Genomic DNA, 22,746 nt, shown 5'->3' with positions numbered 1-22,746 from the left:
ATTCACCCCTTTCAGTCTGCAAAACACATCAAACACAATTTTTGTGCATTCAAATATGCATTAGTGTCAGCAAAATAACAACTTAAAACAATCACAATAACATGTTAAATTTATATCAAACTTATGCTCATTTTTATATTTTTATCAAATCTACAATTTTTCAAATAAGCATATACGAAAATGTTCGCCAAGTTCATAAGCATTCAACTCATATAACATGTCAAAATAATCATTATTAGCAATTAAACAAGTTTCAAATGGCATTATCTCTCAAAAATCAAGTTCATGAATTTTAGACTTGAAAAAGTCCACTTTAATTCTCAAAAACCATGTTTAGGCTCAAAGTTTGGATCATTTAACTACCTAAACATGTTACACTACTTAATTTAGCAACAATTCATGACAAAAATCGGCCATAACCTGTTTATATCAAAAAGCCCCAAATTGCACAAGAACACAAACCCTAGATTACTCAAAATTTGAAGTTTAAAGCTTCTAATCATGTTAAATAGCATCAATCTAGGTTATACAAGCATAATACATAAGCAATTTAAGCATAATTACACTAAAAAGCATCAAAATCGAATTGGGTATAAAATTGCTCAAGAACACTAATTTTCGGATTAAATGGTGTTTAGGTGTAGAAATTTACCGTTTTTCTTGAGTAATTCCTTGATAGCATCCTTCTCAACATGATTTTAGTAAAAAATGTGATGATTTTTGGTGAAAATTTTCGATTTTTGTGTGTATTTTTCGGATTTTTTCGCAGTAAAATGGAGTGTGGTGTGTGCAACTGATCTGTTTCAGCGTTTTTATTTTTTTCTGTATTTTGATTTCTCCGCGAGTCGCGGTGTTTAGCCAATGCAAACTCCGCGAGTTGCGGCTTTTGGTTTTTTTTTTTATATCTTTAACTTATAAAACAATTAAGTAATTAATTTTAAAATTTTGTTTCCCTTGTTATTTAGGACGAGGTCGTTTCGGATCGATGTCCTAGTCCGTCCCTCGACAAAATTTTAAAATTTGTCTATTTAAAGCGCGGTTTTAAAAGCTTAGATTTTTGGGTTTTTTTTTTAATGTTTTGGCATACTTTAATTCAATAAGATTAAAAATAATGATAATAAAAGTTCTCGTCCCTCCCTCGGGTAAAGCAATTTCGGTTCAAAGACCTAGTCTTCAACTTACGACGAATTTTAAAAATCATATTTTTAACTTAGCGACATAAAGTAAATTTTTGTTTTTAAATTCACACAACTTAAATTTAAAAATGCATAAAATTAAAAATTCACACCAAACTTAATTAAAAATGCATAATATTAAAAATTCACACCAAACTTATATTATATTTTTGTTTTTATACATACAAACTTATATTAAAAATATTAAATTTTCAAATATTGACAAACTTAAATATATTGATTTTACAAAGTTCACAATATTAATTTAAGATTTATATATTAATTTTAAAAACATGGTAATAATAAAATTAAAAATCTTTTTGGCTTTTATCCCACTTTAATCAATCAAATATTATCAAAAATATGCGCCTCTCTTTTCGGTAAAGTAATTTCGATTCCATGACCTAATTTAACTCATGACGAATTTTTAAAATATTTTGGGTTGATTGATTAAAGATGTTTATACCTTAAGAATAAACGTTAAATTTCGCAGTGATGTAATAAATTTTTGTATGATATCAATAATTTCAGTCGCCAAACCTAATTTTATTTAATACCAATTTAATACTTTATAGCGAACAAATTAGCGTTTATTATCAAAAGGTTAAAAATAAAAATAAAAATAAAAACTGTACAGACTTACCTGTGAAATATATTTCTTAGTGATATGCTCTACCCCACTCATAAGATAGTCGGACTAATTGATTTTCCATGGCTACATAGGCGTAACCACGAGCATTTAATGTTTTTTCTTCTAAACATATGAACGGTCCATCTATGCATAAAGTAACAAATTCGATGTTTAAATAGGTTTGATTATTTGAACATTTACCTTCGTGTGACCATTTTCCGCATTTGTGACATTTTTCAAGGTGTCGTGCTCTTCTTTTCGCTGCGGATTTTGATTTTCTTTTACCAAATTGTAACTTATTATCTTCGCATCTGGATTCTTTTCTTACTCCGTCCAATTTACCTCTGATTAATGATACTATTTCACTCGGAAGTGTGTCATTATTACGTTTAGTGATCAAAGCGTGTAGCATTAGACCATGGTTTAGTTCACAGGAAGTCTTCATTTCGTAAAAACCTAAAAAAAATAAAAATTCAGAATGGGGGGAGAAGACTAGTTCTTTAGGGTCTGCTAGGGAAAGACCATTCGGGTTCCATTTTCGAGAACTACATGAAAACAGACAATCTAACTCTAACAGAAATACATATTATCCTTTAAAGACTTGATTCTCCCCACACTTAGTTAACTGTGGTGTCGAAATTGTGATTAACTTCGTTGTCAACTTCCATCGGACCATCTATGTAGTGTTTAACTCTGTGACCATTAACTTTAAATTCAATCCCATTTGAATTTATTAATTCTATCGTTCCGTATGGGAAAACTCTTTTGACTATGAATGGTCCAGACCATCTTGATTTCAATTTTCCAGGAAATAGCTTGAATCGTGAATTGAAAAGAAGAACTCTGTCTCCTTCTTTGAATTCTTTTGAACTTCTGATTCTTTTATCATGCCATTTCTTCGTCCTTTCCTTATAGATTAACGAATTTTCGTATGCTTCATGTCTTAATTCTTCTAATTCGTTTAATTGACTTAACCGTAGACGTCCAGCTTCATGTAAATCAAGATTACATGTCTTCAAAGCCCAAAATGCTTTGTGTTCAATTTCTACTGGAAGATGACATGCTTTTCAATAAACGAGTCTAAATGGTGTGGTTCCAGTTGGAGTTTTGTAGGCTGTTCTAAAAGCCCAGAGTGCATCCTCCAACTTAATGGACCATTCCTTCGGATTTGATCCTACGATTTTCTCTAGAATACGTTTTAATGCTCGGTTGGTATTTTTAACTTGTCCACTTGTCTGTGGATGATATGCGGTGGAGATTTTATGAGTTACTCCATATCTTTTGAGAACTTTCTCAAGTTGATTATTACAGAAATGAGTTCCCCGATCACTTATTAAAGCTTTCGGTGTTCCAAACCTTGCAAAAAGTCGTTTTAAAAAGTTGACTACAACTCGTGCATCGTTAGTTGGGAGAGCTTGTGCTTCCGCCCATTTAGATACATAATCTATGGCAACGAGAATGTAGAGATTATTATGAGATTTTGGAAATGGACCCATAAAGTCAATACCCCAAATGTCAAATACTTCACATACTTGAATGACATTTTGTGGCATTTCATCACGTTGACTTATTTTTCCGGTCCTTTGACAAGCATCACAGGATTTGCAAAGAAGGTGTGCGTCTTTGTAAATTGTAGGCCAATAGAATCCAGCATCATAAACTTTTCTTGCTGTGAGTTGAGGCCCATAATGCCCTCCTGTTGGTCCTGTGTGACAATGGTTTAAGATTTGATTGGCTTCATCTCCGAATACACATCGGCGTATTATTCCATCTGGACAACTTTTAAACAAATGTGGATCTTCCCAGAAATAGTGTTTTATATCACTGAAGAATTTCTTTCGTTTTTGGTACGATAATCCTTTTTCAAGGAATCCACATACTAAGTAGTTTGCATAGTCTGCAAACCATGGAATTTCATTATAATCTATCTTCAATAGATATTCATCAGGAAAGTTGTCTTGTATGGCCGATTCATTTAGAACTTCTAATTCGGGATTTTCAAGACGAGAAAGATGATCAGCGGCGAGATTTTCTGCTCCTCTTTTATCTCGGATTTCAATATCGAACTCTTGTAAGAGTAAGATCCAACGGATTAATCTTGGTTTGGCATCTTGTTTCGAAAATAGGTATCTAAGAGCAGAATTGTCGGTATAGACCACCGTTTTTGCTAGAACGAGATATGAACGAAATTTGTCAAAAGCAAAGACAATAGCAAGGAGTTCTTTTTCAGTAGTTGTGTAATTTGTTTGTGCTCCTTGTAACGTCTTACTAGCATAATATATAGGTTGAAATTGTTTTTCAATCCTTTGTCCTAAAACGGCTCCCATTGCAAAATCACTTGCATCGCACATTAGTTCAAATGGTAGATTCCAATTTGGTGTTATCATGATCGGCGCATTAGTGAGTTTTTCTTTAAGAATATTAAAAGATTTTATACATTCATCTAAAAAGATGAATGGAGCATTCTTTTCTAGGAGTTTATTCATAGGAGTGGCAATTTTAGAAAAATCTTTTATGAAACGTCGGTAAAAACCGGCATGTCCTAGAAAACTCCTAACTCCTCTAACATTGGTGGGATGTGGAAGTTTAGCAATTACATCTACTTTAGCTCTATCCACTTCAATTCCTTCCTTTGAAATTTTATGTCCAAGAACGATGCCTTCTTTAACCATGAAATGGCATTTCTCCCAATTAAGAACTAGATTTGATTGTTCGCATCTAATCAGCATTCGTTCAAGATTAGCTAGACATGATTCAAATGTATCATCGAAGACTGAAATGTCATCCATGAAAACTTCTATGCATTCTTCTATCATGTCGTGAAAAATCACCATCATGCACCTTTGAAAGGTTGCAGGGGCGTTGTAAAGTCCAAATGGCATGCGTTTGTAAGCAAAAGTACCATAAGGGCAAGTGAATGTGGTTTTCTCTTGATCTTCGGGTGCTATTGGAATTTGAAAATATCCGGAAAAACCATCAAGAAAACAATAGTAACTGTTTCCGGCTAATCTTTCCAACATTTGATCAATGAAAGGTAAGGGAAAGTGATCTTTTCTGGTGGCGTCATTTAATTTTCTATAATCAATACACACACGCCATCCTGTTACAGTCCTAGTAGGAATAAGCTCATTTTTCTCATTTGTGATGACAGTCATGCCACCCTTCTTAGGTACGCATTGAACTGGGCTTACCCATGGACTATCAGAGATTGGATAAATTAAACCTGCATCTAGCAGTTTAATTATTTCTTTTTTAACAACATCTTGCATATTAGGATTTAGTCTTCGTTGGCGTTGCACATACGTTTTATGACCTTCTTCCATAAGGATTTTATGTGTGCAATACGAAGGACTTATACCTTTAATATCATGAATCTTCCATGCAATGGCTGGTTTATGAGCTTTTAACACAGAAATGAGTTGTGATTTTTCATTTTTAGTAAGAGAAGACGATATTATTACAGGTAATTCAGATTCACCATGTAAATAAGCGTATTCCAAATGGTTTGGAAGTGGCTTTAACTCTAATGTCGGAGGTTCTTCTATCGATGATTTGTATCGATATCTGTCTTCTTCTTTTAGCATTTGAATTTCTTCTGTTGTTGGTTCATATCCATTAGCTATTAGTGTAGCTAACATTTCAGTTTCATCAATTTGTTCAGTTCCTTCTCCTAAAGAACATTCTCCTGTTCCTTGTAATTCTGGAAATTCTTCTAACAATTCTGCATGTGAATCTATAGTTTGAATATAATAACATGTATCACCTGCAGATTGCGGTTGTTGCATAGCTCTATCAACTGAAAAGGTAACACTCTCATCCTCTATACTTAGGGTCAGTTTCTTACCGAACACGTCTATCATTGCTTTAGCCGTGTTTAAGAATGGTCTTCCTAATATGAGAGGAACTTGAGAATCTTCTTCCATGTCCAGAACAACAAAATCTACTGGAAATACTAAAGTACCAACTTTAACTAGCATGTTCTCCATTATCCCTCTAGGATATTTTATTGATCTATCGGCTAGTTGTATACTTATTCTTGTTGGTTTCAATTCTCCAAGGTCTAGTTTAGTGTATAGTGAATACGGCATTAAATTTATACTAGCACCTAAATCTGCTAATGCTTCTATTGAACTAAGACTACCCAGAAAATATGGAATTGTGAAACTTCCTGGATCAGATAGTTTTTCTGGTATCTTATTCAACAGCACTGCAGAACAATTAGCATTCATAGTAACGGCCGAGAGTTCTTCCATTTTCTTTCTATTTGTGATCAGATCTTTCAGAAATTTAGCATATCTAGGCATTCCTGAAATTACATCAATGAAAGGAAGATTTACATTTATTTGTTTAAACATATCCAAGAATTTGGATTGCTCGGCTTCAAGTTTCTCTTTTTTCATTTTACTCGGGTAAGGAAGTGGTGGTTGGTATGGTTTAACATAAGGTTTAGCCTTAACTATGTTATCTTCATTAACCTTTTCAACTACCGGTTCTGTTTCCTTATCTTGCTCAGGTTGTGGTTCTTGTGGAGTAGGAATAGTTTCATCAGAAGTTACAGGTATTTCAGGTGGTTTAAGTGTTGTACCACTTCTTGTGGTAATGGCTTTAGCTGTTTCATTTTGGGGGTTAGCATTTGTATCACTAGGTAAACTTCCCGGTTTTCTTTCACCTATTAACCTTGCTAGGTTACTTACTTCTTGTTCCAAGTTTTGAATAGAAGCTTGTTGATTTCTAAATGCTTGAGCATTTTGTTCATTAGTTTGTTTTTGAGATGTGAAAAACTGCGTTTGAGTTTCAACTAGCTTTGTCATCATATCTTCTAAATTCGGCTTTTTATCATCGGTTTGTGGTGGTTTGTTTTGAAAATTAGGTCTTTGCTGATTGTAAGTATTATTGGATACTTGTTGATTACTAGGACCTTGTTGGTTGTTGTATGGAACATTTCGGTTATAGTTCTGGTTTTGATTGTAGATCGGTCTTGGCGGTTGATAATTATTCTGATAATTAATTCCAGACATTTGGTTTATGTATGAAATATTCTTTCTTTGTTCCATCGTTAGCTCAATACTAAGACAATATTTTGTCAAATGTGGTCCTCCACACTGCTCACAACTAATTCGTATTGAGTGGATATCTTTAGTCATCTTTTCCATTCGTCTCTCGACAGCATCTATCTTTGCAGAAATGGAATCTAAGTCATGGCTAGAATCGGCTCTAGCTGCTTTAGATGATCTAACGATATCTTTTTCTTGATGCCACTCATGTGAGTGGAAAACAGTGTTATCAATAATTTTATAAGCATCAGTTTCGGTTTTCTTCATAATTGAACCACCAGCTGCTATATCGATGTCTTTCCTTGTAGTGATGTCGCATCCTTGGTAAAATATTTGTACTATTTGACAGGTGTCTAAACCATGTTGCGGACATCCTCTTAATAACTTTCCAAATCTAGTCCACGCCTCATATAGAGTTTCATTTGGTTTCTGTGTGAACGTAACAATTTCTCCTTGAAGTCTTACGGCTTTAGATGCTGGAAAGAATTGTTTAAGAAATTTTTCAACTAACGTCCCATGTATCAATCACCCCTTCAGGTAACGATTCCAACCAATCTTTGGCTTCTCCCTTTAAAGTCCAGGAAAATAACATGAGATATATCTGTTCATCCTCCACTTCTCTTATTTTAAATAGTGTGCAGATTCTATTAAAGGTACGAAGATGTTCATTTGGATCTTCCTTCGGCGCACCACTAAATTGGCATTGATTAGTCACCATATGTAGAATTTGTCCTTTGATTTCATAATCTGGCGCATTAATGTCTGGATGAATAATTGCATGACCTTGGCCAGTGCGTTTAGCTTTCATTCGGTCTTCCATACTTAAAGGTTCTAGATTTTCCATGATTGAATTTGTTGAATCTGAATCACTAGAGGATTCTGATTTAATGGTTCGTTCCTCAACAATCTCTGTTTGAATGATTGGTGGTTCCGGAGGAAAAATTAATGGTTCAGGATCTATGAATCATCCCTGAATATTCTCCGGATTCTCAATTGTGAGGTCGGGTTCAAAAAATGAATTATCGGAAATTTGAATTGGAGTACTTGGTCGACTGGATGACGATTCTAAAGAAAAATCAACGGGGGTAATATTTGCTAAATGTCTTGATCTAGTTACAGGTGGTGAACGTAAAAAAGGTGGTGAACGTCTTGCTCAGTGCATTCACTGAATATCCTATTCGTTTTTAAAAGGAAAGAAAAATTATATAAGTTATCCAATTAATAGACTTTTCTGATTTTGCCCACGTTTCGAATAGCCAAAAGATGCAGCAGAGGGGCAGGATTCGTTTGGTCTCAATATAATTGAGTACTGTTTGGCTCCAATAACCCGGTCCATGTACAAATCCAACTATTACTATGAACCAGAAAATTTTTATGTCTATCAATTTAACCACTTAAAATAAATTTTCGTAATTTTAAGAAATTTAGGTAAGAAGTAGAATAAAAATCAATGTCCTAAAACTAGAATGGCGAGAAATAAGAAAGAAAAAGAGCGCGTCGAAAAAGGTCGAAAAAGAAAAGAATTGAAAAATAAAAGGCGTCGAAAAATAAGAAAGAAAAAGAAAATGACTATAAAACTTTAAAACACTCGACTAACCCAACCTTATTACTATCACTAACTTAAAATTAAAATTGCAAATTGAGATTACTAATTGGAGTGATAATTGATACATAGGTAAAAGGCGTCGAAAAATAAAAATAAAAATGTAGCGCGTTGAAATTTAAAAAGGAACTAAAAACTAAAAACTAAAAGTTGCGTCTAAAAATATTAAAGCTTACAAGTAAAACTATATCCCAAATGGAAATAACTTAAAAAGGTACTAAAACTTAAAAAGGCGTCGCAAAATTCTAAAGCACCTAAATCTTAGTCTAAAGAAAAAGCACTTAAGGGATTTTACGGCAAAGCCTAACAATCTAGAAATAAAAATAACTATGGCAAAAACTATATTTAAAACTAAATACGAGCGAAAAAAATACAAATATTACGTTAAAAACGAATAAAAAGGGACAAAATATAAAAATAAACTAAAAGTTATAAAAAGTACAATTTTTATAAAAATATTATTTTTATATTATTTATTTTATAAAACTATTAATTTTTATATATTAATAAAACTAAATAAACTAATTAAACAAAATAATAATAACTTAAATTAAGTAATTAAAAACTAAAAACCTAATTAGGGTTTAAGATTAATAATAATAATTATTATCCCGTAATTAATGCAGTTAGGGTTTCTGTGTCACCCGTGTCAGATGGCTCCGTGAGTCGCGGTTGGCCTGGTTCAATATCTCCACGAGTCGCTGAGGTTACAGGTTCACGTGCACCAGGTTCAAATTTCGACAGGTCAGTTTTTTATTTAAATATATATTTTTTTATTTTTTATTTTTCTGTTTTTAGTATTTATATAAAATATTTATATTAATTAAATAAAAACTTATGTTTTTTTTAAAACTAAAATAAAAATAGAAATACTTTATAATTTTATAAATAAAAATCTTAAAACTAGATTTATATGTATATTTTTTTTCGGATTTTTAATTTTTATGTTTTAAATAAAACAAAATATTTAAATAAAACTTATATTTTTATAAAATAAAAATAAAGAAACTTTATAAAACTTAAATATTTAACAAACTCTTAAAAATATTTATATTTTTGTTTTTCTTTTTATATTTTCGAATATTTAAAACGTATTTTTACAAAAGCGTATTTTTTTATAAAAGTAAACTAAAAATAAAAATCTTTTTTTTTTATATTTAGCGTTGCGCTTCCGGCTTTTAAGCTAGATTTTCCCCGGCAGCGGCGCAAAAAATACTTGATGTTATGCGAGGTGTATATAAAATAGCTTATATTTTACTATGAAAAACTATTAAATACGATACAATTTTACACAAGATATTTATTTATTTAGAGAATGGATATACTTAAACCTTCCTACAACAATTATAGGCAGTGTACCTAATCGTAAAGTAGTGTAGTTTTTAGTAAGTCCGGTTTGTTCCACAGGGAAAAAAAATCTTTAAACAAAGCTTAACGCTATATTAGTTTTATTTTACAAAAATACAAATATATATATATAAGTAATATTATTTTTATAAAGGGAGGTTTTTACCGTTTAATGACCGGTTTTTCGATTTTAAAACTTTAGTTGCAGTTAAAACCTAATGTAAAAATAAATACAACTTAATTTAAAGCGTAAAATAAATAATGATAATGAAATTGCGATAAATAAAAGTGCGATAAAATAAAATTGCGATAATTAAAAAGTACGATAATTAAAAGTGCAATTAAAGACAATAACAATAAATAAAAGTGCGATAATTAGAAGTGCAATTAAATATAAAATAAAGGAAATTAAATATGAAATAAAAGAATTATGCTTATTTAAACTTCCGTAATCATGATGTTTGACGTGTTGATTTTAGTTTTATGCCCATGGGTTAATTGTCCTTTGTCCTGGATTATTTAATATGTCCGTCTGGTTTTTGTCCATAACAGTCCATCAGTCATAAATATAAAGTGCGAGTGTCCTCGTCAAATTATCCTTATACCCGAAGTTAAATATTCCAACTAATTGGGGATTCGAATTGTAACAAGGTTTTAATACTTTGTTTAATAATTACACCAGGATATCGACTGCGTGTAATCCAAGGTTTTAATAATTTGTTAACAATTACGCCAAGTGTCCTTGTACATAATTTTACCCCTATTTTAATAATTCTAGTGACTATTAATCCATTCCCGTGTCCGGTTAAATGAACGATTATTCGTACATATAAATATCCCGCCCATCGTGTCCGATTGAGTGTATATGGTTATTTATAGGGACGTCCAATTGTAAATCTTTATATTAAAATTAACAAACTATCATTTAGTTAAACAAATATAAAGCCCATTAATAGCCCATAGTCTAATTTCCACAAGTGTCGTTCTTTTGTCCAAACCCCAATTATGGTACAAAGCCCAATTACCCAATTTTAGTAATTAGCCCAACATCATGATTACTTCGTTTTAAATAAGCATAATAATAACTTAGCTACAAGACATTAAATTAAAAAGGTTGAACATAACTTACAATGATTAAAAATAGCGTAGCGTTACACGGACAGAAATTCGACTTACACCCTTACAACATTTGCTAACATACCCTTATTATTAGAATTAAAATTAAAATTAAAATATAAATTATAAATATAAATATTACGTATAGATATAGAGAGGATGGATATATGATATATAAATCGTCGAATTGCGCTGGCTTTTATAGGGATTTTTGTCCAGGGGAACTCCGCGACTCTCGGCCCATTTTCACTACAAACTCCGCAACTCGCGTAGTTTGTAAAACCAGCTCACACATTTTGGCTCCTTTCTTGCCGACGGATTTTTATATATTATATAATATATAAATAATTATAAGAATTATTTAAATATTATATTATATTTATGTGCATAGTTGACTTGTAATTTTTAGTCCGTTGCGTCGAGCGTTGAGAGTTGACTCTGGTCCCGGTTCCGGATTTTCGAACGTCCTTGCGTACAATTTAATATCTTGTACTTTGCGTTTTGAATCTTGTACTCTTGTAATTTCGAGACGTTTCTTATCAATAATTAGAACCTCTTTGATTGTATTTTGTACTTTTGAGCTTTTTGGTCGTTTGCGTCTTCAATTCGTCGAATCTGTCTTTTGTCTTCACCTTTTATTATTTAAACGAATATTACTTGTAAATAGGACAACTTCAACTAAAAGCTTGTCTTTCTTGAGGAATAATGCTATGAAATATATGTTCGTTTTTAGCATTATCAGTCAACTAAATAGTTAATCTATTTACACGCTATAAAAAGTAAAACCATGAGATAGTTATGGACAATAGGTCTCCTTGATGCTTATATAGAAGTCATAATTGTTGGAACCTTAAGTTAACCATTTTGAATGAACATTTGATGGATAATCTATGTTTTCTTGAACTCGAAGCTTATGACAGGGTAAGTAACCTAAAATTGGTAGTTCAGTAACTAAAATTGGTGACATAACTGTTACTATTGGTAGAAGAGCATAGTATACCAACAATAATATTAACAAATATTACCTACCGATAAATATTTTGACAAATAAGCTACAAAAAAACTTGTTTAAGTTTATATATACAGTGATAATCATTTAATAGTAATATAATATAATTTATTGATTTAGAACGTTTTACGCATTAATACTATTCTCTATGCAACTTTTGGCCCATTTACCTTTAGGCAATCCATTCTTTTTCCAATTCTACCCATTTGATACATTAGAGATAACACAAGATAGGTTTAACTTGTCACCTCTAGCCAGAGAATCCGGAGCTTATCGCATGGGCAAAAGGCGATAAGCTCTTGTTGAAATATAAAATGGTCACAAAACCTCAAATGTAGTCTAAGGAAGTCATATAGTGCATATATTTTAGAAGGCTATTGAATTTGATATGAACAACAAATTAGATTAGTAGGCAATTGATACATAAGTGACAGCAAGGGAAGGTCCTATCCCAATGTTTACATCATATAATAAGCAAAATTAATATTAGATAGGACTATCCATGCCAATATATAGTTGTTTTGGCATCATAATATTATTAAAACTTCACTTTTATCTAGTCATGTGATAGTACTATAGGACATAATTCAATTAACATTGAACAACCACAATCTTAGTTCAACATGATTTCTAAATTCTCATATTACCATGTACTGGAGTGTCCTGAGAATTTAATTAGTTACAACTTAGTTGCTCTTGGTAATGATTTATCTTTGGTGGATTAAATGGGCACAGGAAACTTATCAAAAGATGTCCATATAGTAATTTTAATGATGCAGCCTTCTTGATAGCTTCTTATTAAATAGAATTCAAATTAACACTTTAATAAAATGCAATTAACCCACTATGACCCATCACCTCCTCTTCGTGACCAACCCATTTTCTATTACCAGCTTTTGAGTCTCGACGAAGTTGCCCTTTACATTAAGAATTAAACTACCCCATTCTAGAGGTCTGACATATCACAAATCACTCAATGTTATACAAAATAGTAATCCCCATAGAAAATAGTGTGGTTAACTATCATAAAAATCGATGAATATCTGATGCATTGAAATAAAATTCAAACGTTATAGAATTTTGAAACTTACAGTTTTTTAAATGAGATGATAACAACAATTTCATATCCATTCAACGTCGTTGGTTCGTTGTTTCTATAGTAGAACGTTAATCACCGTCAATCCTTTATTTAAGTGTAGCCATTTAACCCAATTAAATGAAGAATCGAGTCCAAACCTTGAAATGCAATTCTGAAAATTAGTAGTCCAAAAGATATAATTTGGTAAACCCTAATATGGCTATATAAAGAATCAAGAATTTTTTATATGACATGATGATTTTTGTTTATTAAAATTTATTCAATAACCAAATAATTAGTTACCTGCTCTGAAAATGTGAATGATCAACACACACACGTGAATCTGAAACTGACCCTTGAAATCATCCATCTGGTTATACATATGATCAAAAGATGGCTAATCCACTTGTATATCCGTACCCACTTTGCAGTAATAAAATACAATAATTTGTTCTTAACTTCACCAACTATCTCTGTGATTAGTATAATGCAAAAGCACAAGTAAATTAAGTACCCGTATTAATTATAATGATGAATAAACAAAGCCCTACCCATACATAATAAACACATAGATATTTTATAATAATCTGTATATAAGTTCATGCTTTAAAGTCAGACACCCATACCCTTTTGTGCAGTATCATTGGTCCACATTCTGTAAATAACACAAACCAAGTATAGTATAGTACTACTACAAATAAGGCCATGTAGACGTGTTAAAATGCCTATTTAGACGTGTTTTTCAACACGTCTAGATCTTACATGTCTAATTGAGAAATCTTATATAGATCGATTCCCTAACTGGTCTTGATAACCATATAAAAACCATTTGTATTGGTAGATGGCGCGAGTTCAAAATACTATAGAGCGGTTATATAACACTACAACCGGTCTAATAGTATAATTCACCATTCCAGAAGCAATACAACTAAATTTGGCTTTTGCATTATTAAATCACACCACAAACGTAATAACGATCAAAACTTAACTATACTGAACTTTAATAATGAACTTTAATACATATACTAACAATTTCTACAGGTGCATATTACATAATCATTCTTCCAATTAATCAATACACATAAGCCAATGAATATAAAGTAATATTGATTCTGCTACAACAATACTGATATTCGATTATAATGATGTACTGCTACTCGATCATGAACCTTTTAGAGGAACTATATTGCACTAGCAGTGATAAAGGATTATCAATATCCAACATTGTTCACCATCAAAGTAAGTCATTCGAATATCACAACAGCTGAAAATTACCTGCCGAGATTGTTAGAATACAAAAAGAATTAGGTAGGCAATACTGATTTCGCTTATGTTTTATCTCATACGGATCAAACATTTAGAACCGCATAGAAACGCATTTGTGAATCAAATTCAAGCCTACGTAACCCATTTTGAGACAACAATAATATTGATTTATTATCATACGACAACTTAAGTTAAAAAATTTATTTGAAACGTAAACTAAAAACTGGTGAGTATTTGATCGTCTTTACTAAAATCATCATCCCACTCAATAAATATTATATTATCCATGATATACTTTTTTTTAAAAGCAAAATAGAAAATTTTGAAAAGCATACATAATATACCGATTACCATATATTATGAGACCCATAGACTCGAAAGCATAACAGTTGTAACAAAAATTCAATGAGAATACTTGTGTCGGTCTCGTCAATACCCTGCATCTTATCCGCGTTTCCACATATCGAATCCATAACTGGAACACTAAAATTGTATAGTCAGACAAATGGTGATTGATTCTGTTTGATAAGTTATTTGAAGTAATATCATGAGATGATTCAATTTCAAGAAATCATTATTTATACACTGAAAAAGCAATGATCAACTTACCTTCATATGACAACTGTAATAGGTGCATTGGTCAATTGGGTTAACAATGGGTAAAAAGAACCCGGACTATAAGGGATGCCAAGTGGTCTATTTGTTTGAGAAAATTCACTTTCAGTAGCTCCTTACGCCTCTTCACCAAATGGGATTTGTTTTCCAGTAGTAGCCAAATTTGTGTTGACGTTTTGTAGGAAACATGTTTCATCAATCTAAGACATTTTACTTCCACTAAAATAAAATGCAAGTAACTTTCCCATATTTGTATGCTCAAAAAGATTGACAATTAAATGTATTCAGAACTTAAATGCCTATAAAACTTTAGTAACTGCATACCGTTTAACGAAGATCAGTGAAACAACTCAACGGCTATGGCATAAGTATAGGCATTCATTTCCTTACATGCTAGCCTTAAAAGTCCTAATGTAAATTGACTGAAATAAATATTAAAATATTATCAAGAACACATATTATCACACAACTGGTATTCATATGACATACTCGAGGTAAAGCTCAAATTAAATTACTCAATGATTTAAGCGTTTTAATAACAAAAAACTGCAAGAGTCAATATCAGTACCGGCCACCACTTGGTTTAGCTAAAATTAATCTAACAGTCACATGTGTAACACAGATAGCACCTTTTTGATAAGTTGGAAATTTTTGCTGAAATTTTTTTAAATTATCAGGTTGAAAAATTCAACAATTACTTTACTTGTTTCAGCCACCCATATTTTCGCCTCTGATAAGGCTAAAACTGCTGTTAGAATTATTCATAGTCTTTCGCTGCTTGTTACTTACTTTAAACAAAAAACATGCTATAAAAGAGAACCGTAAATATGTTAAATTCTCATGTTTGTGTTCTTCCAATATAAAACCCTATGCAACCATAGATCGAATTTTAGTTCCAACAGCTTAGTCAGCTCTCGAAATTTATGCATAAATTTAGTTATTTAATAGAGTAATTGATATATAAACAAAATCACAAGAATGTGAAGCCAATAAAACATCGCTTATTGATACCTGCTCTTCCTTGTTAAAAGACTAACACCCTCATTAATCCCAACTGGATAAGAATCAATAAGCTAGATTGTTCAAAGTGTGCGCTGTAAACAATTATAACAACACAAACAAATTAATATGTAAAAATAGAAGACGTTCGTTCATATGCTAAACAAAAAAAACATCAAGTAGATTTGAATATGCTAAAGATATATGAATGGAAAGCTGAAAAAGCATACATTTGGGCTGATACAGATATACATACAAATGTAGTATGAAGACGTGTATACAAATCTGGTGATACACAATCAACTAATGTCATTGTTTTGGTTTTTGTATTCAAGAAGACTAATAAGATGCTAATCAAAATTCAGTGACTAATACGATGGACAAATATATCAAAAATATGTTGATTGAAACACAAACACAAATCTAAAAGCAGAACTTAAAATTTATTAACATGTAGGTTAACAAAGATCGAGCAACATATCAATTTCCATCACTTCTTTATAATAAAATATATACACTTGAAAAAAGATATTCAGAATCGATAATAACAAAAAAAAATTGAATCTTGCAAATGATTGATGAAATTAATTCACGCGGAGGATTATAAATCGTATTCCATTCCGTTTTAACCTCGATTCAATTTTGCGAGAATCCTCCTTTGATTTCTTGAAACGGTGGGAAGGATAATAAGATATGAAAACTGAATTTTAGGGCTTTTTTTTACAAATTGAAAGATTTAAGGTCCGGATCCGAATAGAAAGATTTAAGGTCCGCGTGTTTTTTTTTTTTTTTTTTTTTAAGGGTATTAAGGGTATAATTTTGATTAAGAATGATTTATTATCTAATATTTTAAGTGGATGCTTTTGGACCGTTGGTTTAAGGGGTATTATGATGTAATTTTCTAATCTGACGGTAATTAAGAGGGTTTTGAAAACAATTATTAGCTAATCGAGACTCTCTTTTAATGTATATATATAGTGATAGTGATAGTGATGTTCAGCTCTATAGATTAATTTAGGGACACAACTATAAGTTTATGAGACAAAAATGTAAATGGATTAAAAAATGGTGTGTGAGGATCACCTCCCACTTACTAATAATAATAAAATAAAAATATCTGCAAATAAAATACTACTAGTACCTTTTTTTTTTTTTTACTCTTATAGGGGTTTGAATTTGCATATTGAATGTGACTTGATTATCTCACTTTTAAATTGTAATTTGTAAATACTCCGTAATAATTAATAATTGAAATTAATTAAAACTGTTATAATTCAGTAGACTTATAACTACCTTTAGTGGTTTGATTCTTGATGTTATAATTCAGTAAGCTTATAACTACCTTTAGTGGTTTGATTCTTGATTAAGAATGCTAATAATGAAGTGTAAGAACAAAGATGATAAAGGAGAGAAAGAAAGAAACACTTTGTAAGTGTGAGAAAATGGTGCAAGTTTAATGCTTGCATTCATGGCTATTTATAGCAAAAATATCACAAGTTTAGGTAATACAATAATATTACTTTTGTGTATCAATAATTGAATATCCATTTATATATATATTTATATATTATAACACTCCCCATTTGATAGCAATTTTGTTTGTTGAAGATCAACTGTAAGTTACTGCCTCGTTAAAAACCTTGCTAAAGAAAACCCAGTGGGAAAAAAACTTTAGCTAAGGGAAAAAGAGTGCAGCATGGAGTTGACTCTCCCTCAAGTAGACATCGCTTCAGTTGTTACATCTTTTGAACATGTCTCATGCTAATGTTATGAACGTGTGTTCTGAAAATAGCAGTTGGAAGTGCTTTCGTGAAAAGATCAGCATAGTTTTTGCTGGATTGAACATATCTCATTTCAATCTCGTTGTCCTTAATGAGATTTTGAGTGTATGAGAAGAATCTAAGAGGTATGTGTTTGGTTCGGTCACTTTTGATATACCCTTCTTTCATCTGTGCTATGCAAGCTGCATTATCTTCATAGATAATTGTTGGACTTTTATCGCGTTCTAGTCCACAAGAATCAGTAATGATTTGTGTCATTGATCTCAACCAAAAACATTCCCGAGTAGCTTCATGTAATGCAATCACTTCGGCATGATTTGATGATGTAGCAACAAGTGTTTGTTTTTGAGAACGCCATGATATTGCAGTACCTCCATTTAGGAATACATATCCAGTTTGAGATTTAGCTTTATGTGGATCAGATAAATAACCTAAATCAGTAGTTCCTCGAAGGTATCGAAATATGTGTTTGATCCCATTCCAGTGTCTTTTGGTAGGAGCAGAGCTGAACCTTGCCAACAAATTAACTGCAAAAGAAATGTCAGGTCTTGTACAATTTGTAAGATACATAAGAGCTCTAATTGCACTAAGATATGGTACTTCTGGTCCAAGAATATCTTCATGATCTTCATATGGACGAAATGGATCAGTTTCAACATTGAGTGATCTAACAACCATATGAGTACTTAATGGTTTTGCCTTGTCCATATTGAAACGTTTCAGAATCTTTTCAGTATATGTTGTTTGATGTACAAGTAAACCATTAGGCATATGCTCAATTTGTAAACCAAGGCAATACTTGGTTTTTTCGAGATCTTTCATTTCAAATTCTTTCTTTAGAAGTTGAATGGCTTCATGGATCTCTTTATTTGTACCTATGATGTTAAGATCATCAACATAAACAGCTATGATCATATATCCGGATGTTGTTTTCTTAATGAAAACACAAGGACAAGTAAGGTTATTTGCATACCCTTTGCTTATCAAGTATTCATTTAATCGGTTATACCACATACGTCCCGATTGTTTTAACCCATATAAAGATCTTTGTAATTTAATCGAATACATTTCTTTGGGTTTTGCATTTGATGCTTCTGGTACCTTAAATCCTTCAGGTATCTTCATATATATATCACTATCAAGTGATCCATATAGATAAGCAGTCACAACATCCATGAGATGCATTTCTAAATTTTTAGAAACTGCCAGGCTGATTAAGTATCTAAAAGTAATTGCATCCATAACAGGGGAATAAGTTTCTTCATAATCAATTCCCGGTCTTTGAGAAAAACCTTGAGCTACAAGTCTAGCTTTATACCTAGTAACTTCATTTTTCTCATTTCTTTTTCGGAAAAAAATCCATCTGTATCCTACAGGTTTCACATCTTTAGGAGTGAAAATGATGGATCCGAAAACTTTTCTTTTATTGAGTGATTCTAATTCAGCTCGTATTGCTTCTTTCCATTGAGCCCAATCATGTCTATTTTGACATTCAACCATAGATGTTGGTTCTGGATCATCATCATTATTCATGATGTCATATGCAACATTAAATGAAAATTTCTCATCAAGATTTTTCATTTCATTTCGATTCCATAATATTTTTGAATGTGCATAATTGATTGCAATTTCTGTATTGACATCATCAATCTCCTTTGCAGTAGGAGTACTGATTTGTGGTTCTTCTTGAACACTTTCTTTTACCTTATTATCAACTGATTTTCTTTTTCGAGGATTTTTATCTTTGGAACCAACTGGTCTCCCACGTTTCAGACGTGGCATAGATTCTTGAGTGACTACATTATCAGTTTTTCGATTTGGAATCTCAACTCGAGCTGGAGTATTAACTGCTGGTATATATGATTTAGTCACCCTTTTTGTATCTGTGAATGCATCAGGCAATTGATTTGCAAGTTCTTGTATATGCATTATCTTTTGAACTTCTGTCTCGCATTCTTTTGTGCGAGGATCAAGATACTTTAATTGAGGTTCACACCATGAAACATCATTTTCTTTACTTTTTATTTCTCCCCCTAATCTAGGAAATAATGTTTCATTAAAATGACAATCAGCAAAACGTGCTGTAAAAACATCACCTGTCATAGGTTCAATATACCTTATGATTGAAGATGTTTCATATCCAACATATATTCCTAACCTCCTTTAAGGACCCATTTTTGTACGTTGTGGTGGCGCAATTGGAACATATACTGCACAACCAAATGTTCTAAGGTGAAAAATATTTGGCTCTTGACCAAAAGCAAGTTGTAGGGGGAATATTTATGACTTGCACTTGGCCTGATGCGAATCAATGCAGCAGCATGTAAAATTGCATGACCCCATATAGATACAGGGAGTTTTGTTCTCATTATCAATGGTCTAGCGATTAACTGTAAATGTTTAATCAGTGACTCGGCTAAACCATTTTGTGTATGCACATGAGCAACAGAATGTTCAACAACAATTCCTATAGACATGCAATAGTCATTAAATGCTTGAGATGTAAACTCACCAGCATTATCAAGTCTCACCTTTTTAATGATGTAATCAGGAAAATGTGCTCTCAATTTAATAATTTCGGCAAGAAATTTTGCAAATGCCACATTACGGCTTGATAACAGACAAACATGAGACCATCTACTAGATGCGTCTATTAGGACCATGAAATATCTAAATGGTCCACATGGTGGATGAATTGGTCCACAAATATCACCTTGAATTCTTTCAAGAAACATTGGTGATTCTTTCTCAACCTTAAGTGGTGAGGGTCTAGTTATCAATTTTCCAAGAGAGCAAGATATACATGGAACCATTGTATCATGAAGGATTTTTCTATCCTTCAGTGGATGTCCATGTGTACATTCAATAATTCTTTTCATCATTGTTGATCCTGGATGACCCAATCTGTTATGCCATAAATTAAATACACCAGGATCAATATACTTTTCTTTAATCACCATATGTGCTTCTGGTACATTTATATGTGTATAATGTAATCCAGAATTAAGTCTTGGCAGTTTTTCAATCACGTGATTCTTGTTAGTGATACTTAAATATTTCCCATTTTCTGTTGTCACTGACTGATAATCATACCCGTTAAGGTATATGTCGGAGAAACTCAATAAATTTCTGCTTGACTTGGGAGAAAATAAGGCATCATTTATTAAAAAATTTGTACCACTTGGTAGTATGAAATTTGCCTTTCCTATCCCTTTTATCAAGTTAGCAGGTCCTGATATTGTATGTATAGTTCCTTCCGTTGGTTTTAGATCAATAAAATATTTCTCGAATTTAAGTATAGTGTGTGTAGTTCCACTGTCTGCTATACAGAGATCTCCACCACTTGATTGATGTTGTATTCCAGCAAAATTCATATTGAACTTCATATATAAGAAATAAATAGTGAGTACATTAATATTACACAATATTTTACACGCAAATAGATAGTACTGAAACATTTAGCAAACATAATGACAAAGACAGACGATATTAAATCGTTTATTTTTCGAAAGACACACAACTTAAACATTCAAGAAATCTTCATATAAATCAGATGGTTTCTCAGTGACTGTTGGATCGACGTTATCCATAAAGTTTACTTCCTTTTCTTTATCTTTCAGCGAATCCTGATACATCTTAACAAGATGTTTAGATGTTCGGCAAGTATTAGCCCAGTGGCCCATTCTACCACATCTGTAGCAAGATTCTTCAGAATTTTTAGAAGAATTTTCTTCAACATCTTGTTTAGTGGGCTTGTTTTGTGGTTGATATTTATATTTTCGTGGATTATTATTTCTTTGACCACCACGGCCACGACCACGACCACGTCCTCGCCCATTACCATTACCATAAGGATGGTTTCTACCATAGTTATGGCTTTTGGCATGATGATGGTGATGGTTATTATAACCACGACCTTGCCCGCGTCCTTGTCCCTGTTTATAATTATTTGCAGTATTTGCTTCAGGGATTGCAAGTGTACCAGTAGGACGGGATTGCTGATTTTTCATTAATAGCTCATCATTTTGCTCTGCAACTAAGAGATATGAATTAAGTTCAGGATATGTTTTGAACTTTAGCATTCTCAAATTTCTTTGCACTGTGATGTTTGCAGCATTCATTGTGGAGAAAGTTTTCTCCATCATGTCTGCATCACTTATTTCATGTCCACAGAATTTAAGTTGTGAACATGTATTATACAGAGCTGAGCTATATTCATTTACTTTCTTAAAGTCTTAGAACCTTAATGTTCTCCATTGTTCCATAGCAGCTGGAAGTAAAATTTCTCTTTGATTATTGAATATGCTTTTGAGACCTTCCCATAAAACATGGGGATCTTCTACAGTCACATAATTATTTTGTAAGCATTCATCAATATGTTGATGAATAAAGCAACATGCCGTTGCTTGTTCTTTTTCAGAACAAGTGTTGTTTTCATTTATGGCTTCAAGAATGCCCATTGATTTAAGATGCATTTTTACTTTTATAACCCATGGCATGTAGTTGTTTCCAGTTGATTCTAAAGGAGTAAATTTAAGCTTTTGCAGATTCGACATTTTCTATTAAAACAAACAACATGATAAATTATAGTCACTTTATATTCATAAGTATATAAACATTAAACATAAATTTAATATAACATAAATGATAAGTAGGTGACAGTGTCGACCATATGTAAGCAATCATTAATAAATGTTATATAACATAAATATAAATATTAGTAAACATAAATGATAATTAGGCGACAGTGTCGGCCATATAAATGTTAGATAATTGAAATATAAATGTTAGTAACATAAATGATAATTAGGCGACAGTGTCGGCCATATAAATGTTAGATAATTGAAATATAAATGTTAGTAACATAAATGATAATTAGACGACAGTGTCGACCATATATTATTCAGGTGGTATAACCGACCATATATCATTTAGGTGGCAGAGCCAACCATAATTAGTATTAAGATTATCGTGCTGATAACGTGTTATAATTCAGTAGACTTATAACTACCTTTAGTGGTTTGATTCTTGATGTTATAATTCAGTAAGCTTATAACTACCTTTAGTGGTTT

Source organism: Rutidosis leptorrhynchoides, chromosome 2, assembly GCF_046630445.1.
Source record: "Rutidosis leptorrhynchoides isolate AG116_Rl617_1_P2 chromosome 2, CSIRO_AGI_Rlap_v1, whole genome shotgun sequence".
Lineage (NCBI taxonomy): Eukaryota > Viridiplantae > Streptophyta > Magnoliopsida > Asterales > Asteraceae > Rutidosis > Rutidosis leptorrhynchoides.
Note: the sequence above shows the minus strand (reverse complement) of the source record.